This window comes from Dreissena polymorpha, chromosome 13 (genome assembly GCF_020536995.1).
Source record: "Dreissena polymorpha isolate Duluth1 chromosome 13, UMN_Dpol_1.0, whole genome shotgun sequence".
In the NCBI taxonomy this organism is placed as follows: Eukaryota; Metazoa; Mollusca; class Bivalvia; order Myida; family Dreissenidae; genus Dreissena; species Dreissena polymorpha.
Window position 1 is genome coordinate 55981076 of NC_068367.1, and position 16446 is coordinate 55997521.

General features: G+C 38.8%; 1 long non-coding RNA gene across 3 annotated transcripts; it reads left to right on the forward strand.

Annotated features, from left to right (window-relative positions):
* Positions 1-2186: 2186 nt before the first annotated feature.
* LOC127856161 (uncharacterized) lies at positions 2187-15700 on the forward strand. 3 transcript variants are annotated; one of them, XR_008037876.1, is made up of 11 exons: positions 2191-2446; positions 2749-2835; positions 4436-4595; positions 4898-4984; positions 6585-6744; positions 7047-7133; positions 8734-8893; positions 9196-9282; positions 10882-11041; positions 11345-11431; positions 15214-15312. It is a non-coding gene; the product is annotated as an uncharacterized LOC127856161 (long non-coding RNA). The 3 variants fall into 3 exon arrangements; XR_008037875.1 differs by lacking the exon at positions 15214-15312 and adding an exon at positions 13048-13150 and having other exon boundaries at positions 2195-2446; XR_008037877.1 differs by lacking the exons at positions 11345-11431; positions 15214-15312 and adding an exon at positions 15669-15700 and having other exon boundaries at positions 2187-2446.
* Positions 15701-16446: the final 746 nt, after the last annotated feature.

Here is a 16446-nt window from a genome sequence, read left to right on the forward strand (position 1 = left end):
CAGTACTTTGATTACTCTTATTCATCCCCTATATATTTAGTATTATAGGTTAGATTAAGGCATCTTGCGTTTTTTTTTCCTGCATGTTAGTATGACTTGGTATTTCTTTAACCAATACCATTTTACTGGATTATTTCAATATAACAACATCATGTTGTCTTAAATTTTATCCATCATTTTCCATTTGTAATTTCCATTTACCGTGCACTCCCTCTGGTCTAGGGGACACAACCATCGTAAAACTTCACCTCCACAATTACCTCCCATGTACCCTTCCCAGTAGTACTACCCCTGCTGGCTGGCCCCACCCACACCAACCTACACTCCCAAACTCTCCCTCTTTAAACCCCCCAGGGTGGCATCATGTATTTTACCTATTAATAAATGCTTGCAGCTTTGTACATAATGTACATAATTTACTTTTATATAGAAACATCTTTGTCTTGTTTAATTTTTAACTGTAAAATACATTGTTTTACCTTATAATTCTTACGTGGCCCTATAAAGGTAACCGTTTTTTGGCGACAAGTAAGTAATTAAATGTAATATACTTATATTTCTATTGACTTTCTTTTAAATATTGTCTTAACGCCACTCTGGGAGGATGTTTCTTCTTCATAGCCCAATACTCCTTAAGTTCCATACAGACAGGGTCTTATATTGGAGCATTACGGCTAGGGCTGTCACGATTCACCGGTATATCGCGGTGCATTTCGTGAAAAAAATCGCACCGCGGTACGGCGTTGCCGCACCGGTTTTTTTAATATTATTATATTAGCACAGATATAAATACATTACATAATTATTTTGATATAGATATCGTTTTGAAAACTGTAGAAGCGATTTAAAAGGGCTAAATAAATAAACCGTTAATATCCAGGTCAAGCAAGCGCTTCCCCTGGTAGATGTTTAACTTTCACGTTTAAAATACGGCGATGTATGGGTCCGTACCTTTTTTGGAATTTGGGGCAGATTTCCTTTGCAAATAAGTTCATAATTATCCAAAAGATGTTTATTCTATTTCTTATTTTCTTTCTTTAGTATATCGATCGTTCAAAGCATGGCACTTCCAAATCATGTTATCTTAAGATTCTGAATAAGTTGAGGAAGAGTCAGAACGCTACGGATTTTCAATACTGGGCCTGCTGACTCCGCATTTTAAACATGCCCTTGAAGCGTTCGATTTACACAGGTCACATAACCCCAAACCGGAACTCCTGTTTTTAGGGTTACATGCAGTCAGTTTGATACTTAGCACACATTGTTGAGTGCATGCTGCCTAGGATTTGTAAAATACATTGCAAATGGTTGGTTTTGGTATCAACTTGAAGGTATATTTGTAAGCAATAAGAAAATAAGCCATTTTTGTGCTCTACTTTTTGTGTTGATGGTTCCCGGCTTCGAAAGTAGGTCATACTATTTGAGCCCAAAATGGTTGTCTGCACAGCTGTCAAAACCGGTTTGCCTATTCTAAGGTAAATATTTTGAGTTTGCGCGTATAGAATTTAATGACATGCATTTTTTTCAAAAGATTATGCATTAATCTTTCCAATGATGTATGATGATATAGTGGGTATGCGCTTGATCATGGTAAAAATTGATATCGAACTTCAACTATTTTATATGTAATATAGAAGGAAATTAATTGCGCATGCGTAACCTTTAAGCACATCCGACCAAGTTAGTCGTCTGCCAGAATTTTGACATTTGACCATCAAAAACTCTCTGTATTGCAAAACATAACTGCCAGATGTCATTTTGACCCAAATAAGGGCTGTTTGCAATTGGGCTGTTGCACTTGGGGTCATAAGGGGGGTAAATGCTGGAAAATCACACCGAAACCTGTTCCGGAGACATATTCTAAGACTACTTAAACACCCGGTATTGTTTTTCAGTGCCATTTTGACATTAATTTGCATCAATCTCAATAATGAACCTAATGCATGTCTTTATTTCATCTGTATTTATTATTATTGTTTACTTTTTGAGCCTTTTTCTGTTAAAAATGCCCGCCAATTTTGGACCTACACTTCTATCCGCCTTCGCCTTCAACCCATTCAGGCAGATCTACTCAGAATAACACTACTTTGCCTTATTTTACCTGTTTGGATATCTCGCTGAGTTCAAGTAAAATCAAGTATTCAGCTGAAAACACAAAAATGATAATAATATTATGCTTTCTTTCCTGGAAGAATGTTGTTGCGATAGACCCTGCATGAAAAACACCAGGGAATCTGTATTTAAGTGACCTTAATATTATGCGTAAACCTAAGTGTGCATTTGTAGGCGGTGTCGAAATGGGTCTATAGCTCTGCCTGAACTGTCGTCCAATTGGTTTACAAGTCCGGCTGAAGTGGCAGGCCATCAAAAACTGTACAGTGTGACTGATTCGGAGACGGCCCTCAACACTCGCCCAGTCGTGTCGAGAGGATCGGTGTCTTTGCAGGTTAGTACGCCGTTATTTTCAATTAAATCTATTGTAAAATGATTTCTTTGATATCCTGGCACACTTTTGTCACCAAAATTAGGAAATTTGTGTGTTTTACATTGACTGCAGCTCTGAAACCAAACTTTGTGGCGATAACTTTGCCGGTGTGCCCGACAATGTGATGCCGGTGTGGTGAATTAACCATTTGCAGCAAATAAAGCGAGAAAGACTATTGAAAGCTTACTCTAATTGTATCTAACTTACATTAGTTGGCACCGTAATGGGCAAATGCGCACAAAAAACCTTTTTTGTTTTCTCAGATTACACGGAATTGAGCACCCGGGCCAGACTGACACTTTCCGGAGCCTGCCCTAGACGGAACTCGAGCCGAGGAATCATAGGTCCAGGTGTGACAAAAGACTTAAAGCTCATGTCTGACGATGACTTTTTTTAGTCAGGAAGCCAAGTGTGTTGTTTTTCCATGCAAGCGAGCCCTTTTGTTGGGTCAAATGACATCAGCATTGCTGCTTCTACATGGATTTTACCTAAAATGTGCAAAAAAAATATAAAAAGTTTGTTCGAATCCAGTTCAAAACCTGCTTTGATGCACAAATATTGCCATTGATGATTTTTTTCACTTATTAAGCCATATGTAAGATAAGCTTTGCCTATTAGAATCGAAAGACATGCCTTGTATGGAGTCTAAGTGCTGCATGTATGATGTAACCGAGTTTGGCTTTTCTACCTTAATTCTTGACGCGAAACGCTGTTACGCATGGCGCTTTCAACGGCAACTTTTATGAATTAATCTGTGTGTCATTGTACCGGAACTTTGTGATCTTTCTCAAAACAGATTATACCTGTGGGAAAAGTGCCTTTAATTTAAATTTGAAGGGGTTGGGTTCTCTTAAAGGTCACATAACCCCAAACCGGAACTCCTGTTTTTAGGGTTACATGCAGTCAGTTTGATACTTAGCACACATTGTTGAGTGCATGCTGCCTAGGATTTGTAAAATACATTGCAAATGGTTGGTTTTGGTATCAACTTGAAGGTATATTTGTAAGCAATAAGAAAATAAGCCATTTTTGTGCTCTACTTTTTGTGTTGATGGTTCCCGGCTTCGAAAGTAGGTCATACTATTTGAGCCCAAAATGGTTGTCTGCACAGCTGTCAAAACCGGTTTGCCTATTCTAAGGTAAATATTTTGAGTTTGCGCGTATAGAATTTAATGACATGCATTTTTTTCAAAAGATTATGCATTAATCTTTCCAATGATGTATGATGATATAGTGGGTATGCGCTTGATCATGGTAAAAATTGATATCGAACTTCAACTATTTTATATGTAATATAGAAGGAAATTAATTGCGCATGCGTAACCTTTAAGCACATCCGACCAAGTTAGTCGTCTGCCAGAATTTTGACATTTGACCATCAAAAACTCTCTGTATTGCAAAACATAACTGCCAGATGTCATTTTGACCCAAATAAGGGCTGTTTGCAATTGGGCTGTTGCACTTGGGGTCATAAGGGGGGTAAATGCTGGAAAATCACACCGAAACCTGTTCCGGAGACATATTCTAAGACTACTTAAACACCCGGTATTGTTTTTCAGTGCCATTTTGACATTAATTTGCATCAATCTCAATAATGAACCTAATGCATGTCTTTATTTCATCTGTATTTATTATTATTGTTTACTTTTTGAGCCTTTTTCTGTTAAAAATGCCCGCCAATTTTGGACCTACACTTCTATCCGCCTTCGCCTTCAACCCATTCAGGCAGATCTACTCAGAATAACACTACTTTGCCTTATTTTACCTGTTTGGATATCTCGCTGAGTTCAAGTAAAATCAAGTATTCAGCTGAAAACACAAAAATGATAATAATATTATGCTTTCTTTCCTGGAAGAATGTTGTTGCGATAGACCCTGCATGAAAAACACCAGGGAATCTGTATTTAAGTGACCTTAATATTATGCGTAAACCTAAGTGTGCATTTGTAGGCGGTGTCGAAATGGGTCTATAGCTCTGCCTGAACTGTCGTCCAATTGGTTTACAAGTCCGGCTGAAGTGGCAGGCCATCAAAAACTGTACAGTGTGACTGATTCGGAGACGGCCCTCAACACTCGCCCAGTCGTGTCGAGAGGATCGGTGTCTTTGCAGGTTAGTACGCCGTTATTTTCAATTAAATCTATTGTAAAATGATTTCTTTGATATCCTGGCACACTTTTGTCACCAAAATTAGGAAATTTGTGTGTTTTACATTGACTGCAGCTCTGAAACCAAACTTTGTGGCGATAACTTTGCCGGTGTGCCCGACAATGTGATGCCGGTGTGGTGAATTAACCATTTGCAGCAAATAAAGCGAGAAAGACTATTGAAAGCTTACTCTAATTGTATCTAACTTACATTAGTTGGCACCGTAATGGGCAAATGCGCACAAAAAACCTTTTTTGTTTTCTCAGATTACACGGAATTGAGCACCCGGGCCAGACTGACACTTTCCGGAGCCTGCCCTAGACGGAACTCGAGCCGAGGAATCATAGGTCCAGGTGTGACAAAAGACTTAAAGCTCATGTCTGACGATGACTTTTTTTAGTCAGGAAGCCAAGTGTGTTGTTTTTCCATGCAAGCGAGCCCTTTTGTTGGGTCAAATGACATCAGCATTGCTGCTTCTACATGGATTTTACCTAAAATGTGCAAAAAAAATATAAAAAGTTTGTTCGAATCCAGTTCAAAACCTGCTTTGATGCACAAATATTGCCATTGATGATTTTTTTCACTTATTAAGCCATATGTAAGATAAGCTTTGCCTATTAGAATCGAAAGACATGCCTTGTATGGAGTCTAAGTGCTGCATGTATGATGTAACCGAGTTTGGCTTTTCTACCTTAATTCTTGACGCGAAACGCTGTTACGCATGGCGCTTTCAACGGCAACTTTTATGAATTAATCTGTGTGTCATTGTACCGGAACTTTGTGATCTTTCTCAAAACAGATTATACCTGTGGGAAAAGTGCCTTTAATTTAAATTTGAAGGGGTTGGGTTCTCTTAAAGGTCACATAACCCCAAACCGGAACTCCTGTTTTTAGGGTTACATGCAGTCAGTTTGATACTTAGCACACATTGTTGAGTGCATGCTGCCTAGGATTTGTAAAATACATTGCAAATGGTTGGTTTTGGTATCAACTTGAAGGTATATTTGTAAGCAATAAGAAAATAAGCCATTTTTGTGCTCTACTTTTTGTGTTGATGGTTCCCGGCTTCGAAAGTAGGTCATACTATTTGAGCCCAAAATGGTTGTCTGCACAGCTGTCAAAACCGGTTTGCCTATTCTAAGGTAAATATTTTGAGTTTGCGCGTATAGAATTTAATGACATGCATTTTTTTCAAAAGATTATGCATTAATCTTTCCAATGATGTATGATGATATAGTGGGTATGCGCTTGATCATGGTAAAAATTGATATCGAACTTCAACTATTTTATATGTAATATAGAAGGAAATTAATTGCGCATGCGTAACCTTTAAGCACATCCGACCAAGTTAGTCGTCTGCCAGAATTTTGACATTTGACCATCAAAAACTCTCTGTATTGCAAAACATAACTGCCAGATGTCATTTTGACCCAAATAAGGGCTGTTTGCAATTGGGCTGTTGCACTTGGGGTCATAAGGGGGGTAAATGCTGGAAAATCACACCGAAACCTGTTCCGGAGACATATTCTAAGACTACTTAAACACCCGGTATTGTTTTTCAGTGCCATTTTGACATTAATTTGCATCAATCTCAATAATGAACCTAATGCATGTCTTTATTTCATCTGTATTTATTATTATTGTTTACTTTTTGAGCCTTTTTCTGTTAAAAATGCCCGCCAATTTTGGACCTACACTTCTATCCGCCTTCGCCTTCAACCCATTCAGGCAGATCTACTCAGAATAACACTACTTTGCCTTATTTTACCTGTTTGGATATCTCGCTGAGTTCAAGTAAAATCAAGTATTCAGCTGAAAACACAAAAATGATAATAATATTATGCTTTCTTTCCTGGAAGAATGTTGTTGCGATAGACCCTGCATGAAAAACACCAGGGAATCTGTATTTAAGTGACCTTAATATTATGCGTAAACCTAAGTGTGCATTTGTAGGCGGTGTCGAAATGGGTCTATAGCTCTGCCTGAACTGTCGTCCAATTGGTTTACAAGTCCGGCTGAAGTGGCAGGCCATCAAAAACTGTACAGTGTGACTGATTCGGAGACGGCCCTCAACACTCGCCCAGTCGTGTCGAGAGGATCGGTGTCTTTGCAGGTTAGTACGCCGTTATTTTCAATTAAATCTATTGTAAAATGATTTCTTTGATATCCTGGCACACTTTTGTCACCAAAATTAGGAAATTTGTGTGTTTTACATTGACTGCAGCTCTGAAACCAAACTTTGTGGCGATAACTTTGCCGGTGTGCCCGACAATGTGATGCCGGTGTGGTGAATTAACCATTTGCAGCAAATAAAGCGAGAAAGACTATTGAAAGCTTACTCTAATTGTATCTAACTTACATTAGTTGGCACCGTAATGGGCAAATGCGCACAAAAAACCTTTTTTGTTTTCTCAGATTACACGGAATTGAGCACCCGGGCCAGACTGACACTTTCCGGAGCCTGCCCTAGACGGAACTCGAGCCGAGGAATCATAGGTCCAGGTGTGACAAAAGACTTAAAGCTCATGTCTGACGATGACTTTTTTTAGTCAGGAAGCCAAGTGTGTTGTTTTTCCATGCAAGCGAGCCCTTTTGTTGGGTCAAATGACATCAGCATTGCTGCTTCTACATGGATTTTACCTAAAATGTGCAAAAAAAATATAAAAAGTTTGTTCGAATCCAGTTCAAAACCTGCTTTGATGCACAAATATTGCCATTGATGATTTTTTTCACTTATTAAGCCATATGTAAGATAAGCTTTGCCTATTAGAATCGAAAGACATGCCTTGTATGGAGTCTAAGTGCTGCATGTATGATGTAACCGAGTTTGGCTTTTCTACCTTAATTCTTGACGCGAAACGCTGTTACGCATGGCGCTTTCAACGGCAACTTTTATGAATTAATCTGTGTGTCATTGTACCGGAACTTTGTGATCTTTCTCAAAACAGATTATACCTGTGGGAAAAGTGCCTTTAATTTAAATTTGAAGGGGTTGGGTTCTCTTAAAGGTCACATAACCCCAAACCGGAACTCCTGTTTTTAGGGTTACATGCAGTCAGTTTGATACTTAGCACACATTGTTGAGTGCATGCTGCCTAGGATTTGTAAAATACATTGCAAATGGTTGGTTTTGGTATCAACTTGAAGGTATATTTGTAAGCAATAAGAAAATAAGCCATTTTTGTGCTCTACTTTTTGTGTTGATGGTTCCCGGCTTCGAAAGTAGGTCATACTATTTGAGCCCAAAATGGTTGTCTGCACAGCTGTCAAAACCGGTTTGCCTATTCTAAGGTAAATATTTTGAGTTTGCGCGTATAGAATTTAATGACATGCATTTTTTTCAAAAGATTATGCATTAATCTTTCCAATGATGTATGATGATATAGTGGGTATGCGCTTGATCATGGTAAAAATTGATATCGAACTTCAACTATTTTATATGTAATATAGAAGGAAATTAATTGCGCATGCGTAACCTTTAAGCACATCCGACCAAGTTAGTCGTCTGCCAGAATTTTGACATTTGACCATCAAAAACTCTCTGTATTGCAAAACATAACTGCCAGATGTCATTTTGACCCAAATAAGGGCTGTTTGCAATTGGGCTGTTGCACTTGGGGTCATAAGGGGGGTAAATGCTGGAAAATCACACCGAAACCTGTTCCGGAGACATATTCTAAGACTACTTAAACACCCGGTATTGTTTTTCAGTGCCATTTTGACATTAATTTGCATCAATCTCAATAATGAACCTAATGCATGTCTTTATTTCATCTGTATTTATTATTATTGTTTACTTTTTGAGCCTTTTTCTGTTAAAAATGCCCGCCAATTTTGGACCTACACTTCTATCCGCCTTCGCCTTCAACCCATTCAGGCAGATCTACTCAGAATAACACTACTTTGCCTTATTTTACCTGTTTGGATATCTCGCTGAGTTCAAGTAAAATCAAGTATTCAGCTGAAAACACAAAAATGATAATAATATTATGCTTTCTTTCCTGGAAGAATGTTGTTGCGATAGACCCTGCATGAAAAACACCAGGGAATCTGTATTTAAGTGACCTTAATATTATGCGTAAACCTAAGTGTGCATTTGTAGGCGGTGTCGAAATGGGTCTATAGCTCTGCCTGAACTGTCGTCCAATTGGTTTACAAGTCCGGCTGAAGTGGCAGGCCATCAAAAACTGTACAGTGTGACTGATTCGGAGACGGCCCTCAACACTCGCCCAGTCGTGTCGAGAGGATCGGTGTCTTTGCAGGTTAGTACGCCGTTATTTTCAATTAAATCTATTGTAAAATGATTTCTTTGATATCCTGGCACACTTTTGTCACCAAAATTAGGAAATTTGTGTGTTTTACATTGACTGCAGCTCTGAAACCAAACTTTGTGGCGATAACTTTGCCGGTGTGCCCGACAATGTGATGCCGGTGTGGTGAATTAACCATTTGCAGCAAATAAAGCGAGAAAGACTATTGAAAGCTTACTCTAATTGTATCTAACTTACATTAGTTGGCACCGTAATGGGCAAATGCGCACAAAAAACCTTTTTTGTTTTCTCAGATTACACGGAATTGAGCACCCGGGCCAGACTGACACTTTCCGGAGCCTGCCCTAGACGGAACTCGAGCCGAGGAATCATAGGTCCAGGTGTGACAAAAGACTTAAAGCTCATGTCTGACGATGACTTTTTTTAGTCAGGAAGCCAAGTGTGTTGTTTTTCCATGCAAGCGAGCCCTTTTGTTGGGTCAAATGACATCAGCATTGCTGCTTCTACATGGATTTTACCTAAAATGTGCAAAAAAAATATAAAAAGTTTGTTCGAATCCAGTTCAAAACCTGCTTTGATGCACAAATATTGCCATTGATGATTTTTTTCACTTATTAAGCCATATGTAAGATAAGCTTTGCCTATTAGAATCGAAAGACATGCCTTGTATGGAGTCTAAGTGCTGCATGTATGATGTAACCGAGTTTGGCTTTTCTACCTTAATTCTTGACGCGAAACGCTGTTACGCATGGCGCTTTCAACGGCAACTTTTATGAATTAATCTGTGTGTCATTGTACCGGAACTTTGTGATCTTTCTCAAAACAGATTATACCTGTGGGAAAAGTGCCTTTAATTTAAATTTGAAGGGGTTGGGTTCTCTTAAAGGTCACATAACCCCAAACCGGAACTCCTGTTTTTAGGGTTACATGCAGTCAGTTTGATACTTAGCACACATTGTTGAGTGCATGCTGCCTAGGATTTGTAAAATACATTGCAAATGGTTGGTTTTGGTATCAACTTGAAGGTATATTTGTAAGCAATAAGAAAATAAGCCATTTTTGTGCTCTACTTTTTGTGTTGATGGTTCCCGGCTTCGAAAGTAGGTCATACTATTTGAGCCCAAAATGGTTGTCTGCACAGCTGTCAAAACCGGTTTGCCTATTCTAAGGTAAATATTTTGAGTTTGCGCGTATAGAATTTAATGACATGCATTTTTTTCAAAAGATTATGCATTAATCTTTCCAATGATGTATGATGATATAGTGGGTATGCGCTTGATCATGGTAAAAATTGATATCGAACTTCAACTATTTTATATGTAATATAGAAGGAAATTAATTGCGCATGCGTAACCTTTAAGCACATCCGACCAAGTTAGTCGTCTGCCAGAATTTTGACATTTGACCATCAAAAACTCTCTGTATTGCAAAACATAACTGCCAGATGTCATTTTGACCCAAATAAGGGCTGTTTGCAATTGGGCTGTTGCACTTGGGGTCATAAGGGGGGTAAATGCTGGAAAATCACACCGAAACCTGTTCCGGAGACATATTCTAAGACTACTTAAACACCCGGTATTGTTTTTCAGTGCCATTTTGACATTAATTTGCATCAATCTCAATAATGAACCTAATGCATGTCTTTATTTCATCTGTATTTATTATTATTGTTTACTTTTTGAGCCTTTTCTGTTAAAAATGCCCGCCAATTTTGGACCTACACTTCTATCCGCCTTCGCCTTCAACCCATTCAGGCAGATCTACTCAGAATAACACTACTTTGCCTTATTTTACCTGTTTGGATATCTCGCTGAGTTCAAGTAAAATCAAGTATTCAGCTGAAAACACAAAAATGATAATAATATTATGCTTTCTTTCCTGGAAGAATGTTGTTGCGATAGACCCTGCATGAAAAACACCAGGGAATCTGTATTTAAGTGACCTTAATATTATGCGTAAACCTAAGTGTGCATTTGTAGGCGGTGTCGAAATGGGTCTATAGCTCTGCCTGAACTGTCGTCCAATTGGTTTACAAGTCCGGCTGAAGTGGCAGGCCATCAAAAACTGTACAGTGTGACTGATTCGGAGACGGCCCTCAACACTCGCCCAGTCGTGTCGAGAGGATCGGTGTCTTTGCAGGTTAGTACGCCGTTATTTTCAATTAATCTATTGTAAAATGATTTCTTTGATATCCTGGCACACTTTTGTCACCAAAATTAGGAAATTTGTGTGTTTTACATTGACTGCAGCTCTGAAAACCAAACTTTGGTGGCGATAACTTTGCCGGTGGTGCCCGACAATGTGATGCCGGTGTGGTGAATTAACCATTTGCAGCAATAAAGCGAGAAAGACTATTGAAAGCTTACTCTAATTGTATCTAACTTACATTAGTTGGCACCGTAATGGGCAAATGCGCACAAAAAACCTTTTTTGTTTTCTCAGATTACACGGAATTGAGCACCCGGGCCAGACTGACACTTTCCGGAGCCTGCCCTAGACGGAACTCGAGCCGAGGAATCATAGGTCCAGGTGTGACAAAAGACTTAAAGCTCATGTCTGACGATGACTTTTTTTAGTCAGGAAGCCAAGTGTGTTGTTTTTCCATGCAAGCGAGCCCTTTTGTTGGGTCAAATGACATCAGCATTGCTGCTTCTACATGGATTTTACCTAAAATGTGCAAAAAAAAATATAAAAAGTTTGGTTCGAATCCAGTTCAAAACCTGCTTTGATGCACAAATATTGCCATTGATGATTTTTTTTCACTTATTAAGCCATATGTAAGATAAGCTTTGCCTATTAGAATCGAAAGACATGCCTTGTATGGAGTCTAAGTGCTGCATGTATGATGTAACCGAGTTTGGCTTTTCTACCTTAATTCTTGACGCGAAACGCTGTTACGCATGGCGCTTTCAACGGCAACTTTTATGAATTAATCTGTGTGTCATTGTACCGGAACTTTGTGATCTTTCTCAAAACAGATTATACCTGTGGGAAAAAGTGCCTTTAATTTAAATTTGAAGGGGTTTGGGTTCTCTTAAAGGTCACATAACCCCAAACCGGAACTCCTGTTTTTAGGGTTACATGCAGTCAGTTTGATACTTAGCACACATTGTTGAGTGCATGCTGCCTAGGATTTGTAAAATACATTGCAAATGGTTGGTTTTGGTATCAACTTGAAGGTATATTTGTAAGCAATAAGAAAATAAGCCATTTTTGTGCTCTACTTTTTGTGTTGATGGTTCCCGGCTTCGAAAGTAGGTCATACTATTTGAGCCCAAAATGGTTGTCTGCACAGCTGTCAAACCGGTTTGCCTATTCTAGGTAAATATTTTTGAGTTTGCGCGTATAGAATTTAATGACATGCATTTTTTTCAAAAAGATTATGCATTAATCTTTCCAATTATGTATGATGATATAGTGGGTATGCGCTTGATCATGGTAAAAATTGATATCGAACTTCAACTATTTTATATGTAATATAGAAGGAAAATTAATTGCGCATGCGTAACCTTAAGCACATCCGACCAAGTTAGTCGTCTGCAGAATTTTGACATTTGACCATTCAAAACCTCTCTGTATTGCAAAACATAACTGCCAGAATGTCATTTTGACCCAAATAAGGGCTGTTTGCAATTGGGCTGTTGCACTTGGGGTCATAAGGGGGGGGTAAAATGCTGGAAAATCACACACCCGAAACCTGTTCCGGAGACATATTCTAAGACTACTTAAAACAACCGGTATTGTTTTTCGACAGTGCCATTTTGACATTAATTTGCATCAATCTCAATAATGAACCTAATGCATGTCTTTATTTCATCTGTATTTATTATTATTGTTACTTTTTGAGCCTTTTTCTGTTAAAAATGCCCGCCAATTTTGGACCTACACTTCTATCCGCCTTCGCCTTCAACCCATTCAGGCAGATCTACTCAGAATAACACTACTTTGCCTTATTTACCTGTTGGATATCTCGCTGAGTTCAAGTAAAATCAAGTATTCAGCTGAAAACACAAAAATGATAATAATATTATGCTTTCTTTCCTGGAAGAATGTTGTTTGCGATAGACCCCTGCATGAAAAACACCAGGGAATCTGTATTTAAGTGACCTTAATATTATGCGTAAACCTAAGTGTGTCATTTGTAGGCGGTGTCGAAATGGGTCTATAGCTCTGCCTGAACTGTCGTCCAATTGGTTTACAAGTCCGGCTGAAGTGGCAGGCCATCAAAAACTGTACAGTGTGACTGATGTCGGAGACGGCCCTCAACACCTCGCCCAGTCGTGTCGAGAGGATCGGTGTCTTTGCAGGTTAGTACGCCGTTATTTTCAATTAAATCTATTGTAAAATGATTTCTTTGATATCCTGGCACACTTTTGTCACCAAAAATTAGGAAAATTTTGTGTGTTTTACATTGACTGCCGCTCTGAAACCAAACTTTGTGGCGATAACTTTGCCGGTGTGGCCCGACAATGTGATGCCGTGTGGTGAATTAAACCATTTGGCAAGCAAATAAAGCGAGAAAGACTATTGAAAGCTTACTCCTAATTGTATCTAACTTACATTAGGTTGGCACGTAATGGGCAAATGCGCACCAAAAAACCTTTTTTGTTTTCTCAGATTACAACGGAATTGAGCACCCGGGCCAGGACTGACACTTTCCGGAGCCTGCCCTAGACGGAACTCGAGCCGAGGAATCATAGGTCCAGTTGTGACAAAAGACTTAAAGCTCATGTTGACGATGACTTTTTTTAGTCAGGAAGCCAAGTGTGTTGTTTTTCCATGCAAGCGAGCCCTTTTGTTGGGTCAAATGACATCAGCATTGCTGCTTCTACATGGATTTTACCTAAAATGTGCAAAAAAATATAAAAAGTTTGTTCGAAATCCAGTTCAAAACCTGCTTTGATGCACAATATTGCCATTGATGATTTTTTTTCACTATTAAGCCATATGTAAGATAAGCTTTGCCTATTAGAATCGAAAGCATGCCTTGTATGGAGTCTAAGTGCTGCATGTATGATGTAACCGAGTTTGGGCTTTTTTTCTACCTTAATTTCTTGACGCGAAACGCTGTTACGCATGGCGCTTTCAACGGCAACTTTTATGAATTATACTGTGTTCATTGTACCGGAACTTTGTGATCTTTCTCAAAACAGATTATACCTGTGGGAAAAGTGCCTTTAATTTAAATTTGAAGGGGTTGGGGTTCTCTAAAGGTCACATAACCCCAAACCGGAACTCCTGTTTTTAGGGTTACATGCAGTCAGTTTGATACTCTAGCACACATTGTTGATGCATGCTGCCTAGGATTTGGTAAAATACATTGCAAATGGTTGGTTTTGGTATCACCTTGAAGGTATTTTGTAAGCAATAAGAAGAAAATAAGCCATTTTGTGCTCTACTTTTTGTGTTGATGGTTCCCCGGCTTCGAAAGTAGGGTCATACTATTTGAGCCCAAAAATGGTTGTTGCCACAGCTGTCAAAACCCGGTTTGCTATTCTAGGGTAATATTTTGAGTTTGCGCGTATAGAATTTAATGGACATGCATTTTTTTCAAAGATTATGCATTAATCTTTCCAATGATGTATGTATGATATAGTGGGTATGCGCTGATCATGGTAAAAATTGATTATCGAACTTCAACTATTTTATATGTAATATAGAAGGAAATTAATTGCGCATGCGTAACCTTTAAGCACATCCGACCAAGTTAGTCGTCTGCCCGAATTTTGACATTTGACCATCAAAACTCTCTGTATTGCAAAACAAAACTGCCAGATGTCATTTGACCCAAATAAGGGCTGTTTGCAATTGGGCTGTTGCAACTTGGGGTCATAAGGGGGGTAAATGCTGGAAAATCACACCGAAACCTGTTCCGGAGACATATTCTCTAAGACTACTTAAAACACCCGGTATTGTTTTTCAGTGCCATTTTGACATTAATTTGAATCAATCTCAATAATGAACCTAATGCATGTCTTTATTCTTCATCTGTATTTATTATTATTGTTTACTTTTGAGCCTTTTTCTGTTAAAAATGCCCGCCAATTTTGGACCTACACTTCTATCCGCCTTCGCCTCAACCCATTCAGGCAGATCTACTCAGAATAACACTACTTTCCTATTTTACCTGTTTGGATATCTCGCTGAGTTCAAGTAAAATCAATAAATTCAGCTGAAAACACAAAAATGAATAATAATATTATATTTCTTTTTCCTGGAAGAATGTTGTTGCGATAGACCCTGCATGAAAAACACCAGGGAATCTGTATTTAATGACCTTAATATTATGCGTAAACGTGTGCATTTGTGAGGCGGTGTCGAAATGGGTCTATAGCTCTGCCTGAACTGTCGTCCAATTGGTTACAAGTCCGGCTGAAGTGGCAGGCCATCAAAAACTGTACAGTGTGACTGATTCGGAGACGGCCCTCAACACACTCGCCCAGTCGTGGCGAGAGGATCGGTGTCTTGCAGGTTAGTACGCCGTTATTTTCATTAAATCTATTGTAAAATGATTTCTTTGATATCCTGGCACATTTTGTCACCAAAATTAGGAAATTTGTGTGTGTTACATTGACTGCAGCTCTGAAAACCAAACTTTGTGGCGACAACTTTGCCGGTGTGCCCGACAATGTGATGCCGGGTGGTGAATTAACCTTTTGCAGCAATAAAGCGAAAGACTATTGAAAGCTTACTCTATTGGATCTAACTTACATTAGTTGCACCGTAAATGGCAAATGCGCCACAAAAAACCTTTTTGTTTTCTCAGATTACACGGAATTGAGCACCCGGGCCAGACTACACTTTCCGGAGCCTGCCCTAGACGGAACTCGAGCCGAGAATCATAGGTCCAGGTGTGACAAAAACTTAAAGCTCACTGTCTGACGATGACTTTTTTAGTCAGGAAGCCAAGGGTGTTTTTTTCCATGCAAGCGAGCCCTTTTGTTGGTTCAAATGACATCAGCATTGCTGCTTCTACATGGATTTTACCTAAAATGTGCAAAAAAATATAAAAAGTTGTTCGACATCCAGTTCAAAACTGCTTTGATGCACAAATATTGCCATTGATGATGTTTTCACTTATTAAGCCAAATATGTAAGATAAGCTTTGCCTATTAGAATCGAAAGACATGCCTTGTATGGAGTCTAAGTGCTGCATGTATGATGTAAACCGAGTTTGGCTTTTCTACCTTAATTCTTGACGCGAAACGCTGTTACGCAATGGCTCTTTCAACTGCAACTTTTATGAATTAATCTGTGTGTCATTGTACCGGAACTTTGTGATCTTCTCAAAACAGATTATACCTGTGGGAAAAGTGCCTTTAATTTAAATTTGAAGGGGTTGGGTTCTCTTAAAGGTCACATAACCCCAAACCGGAACTCCTGTTTTTAGGGTTACATGCAGTCAGTTTGATACTTAGCACACATTGTTGAGTGCTGCTGCCTAGGATTTGTAAATACATTGCAAATGGTTGGTTTTGGTATCACTTGAAGGTATATTTGTAAGCAATAAGAAAATAAGCCTTTTTGTGCTCTACTTTTTGGTG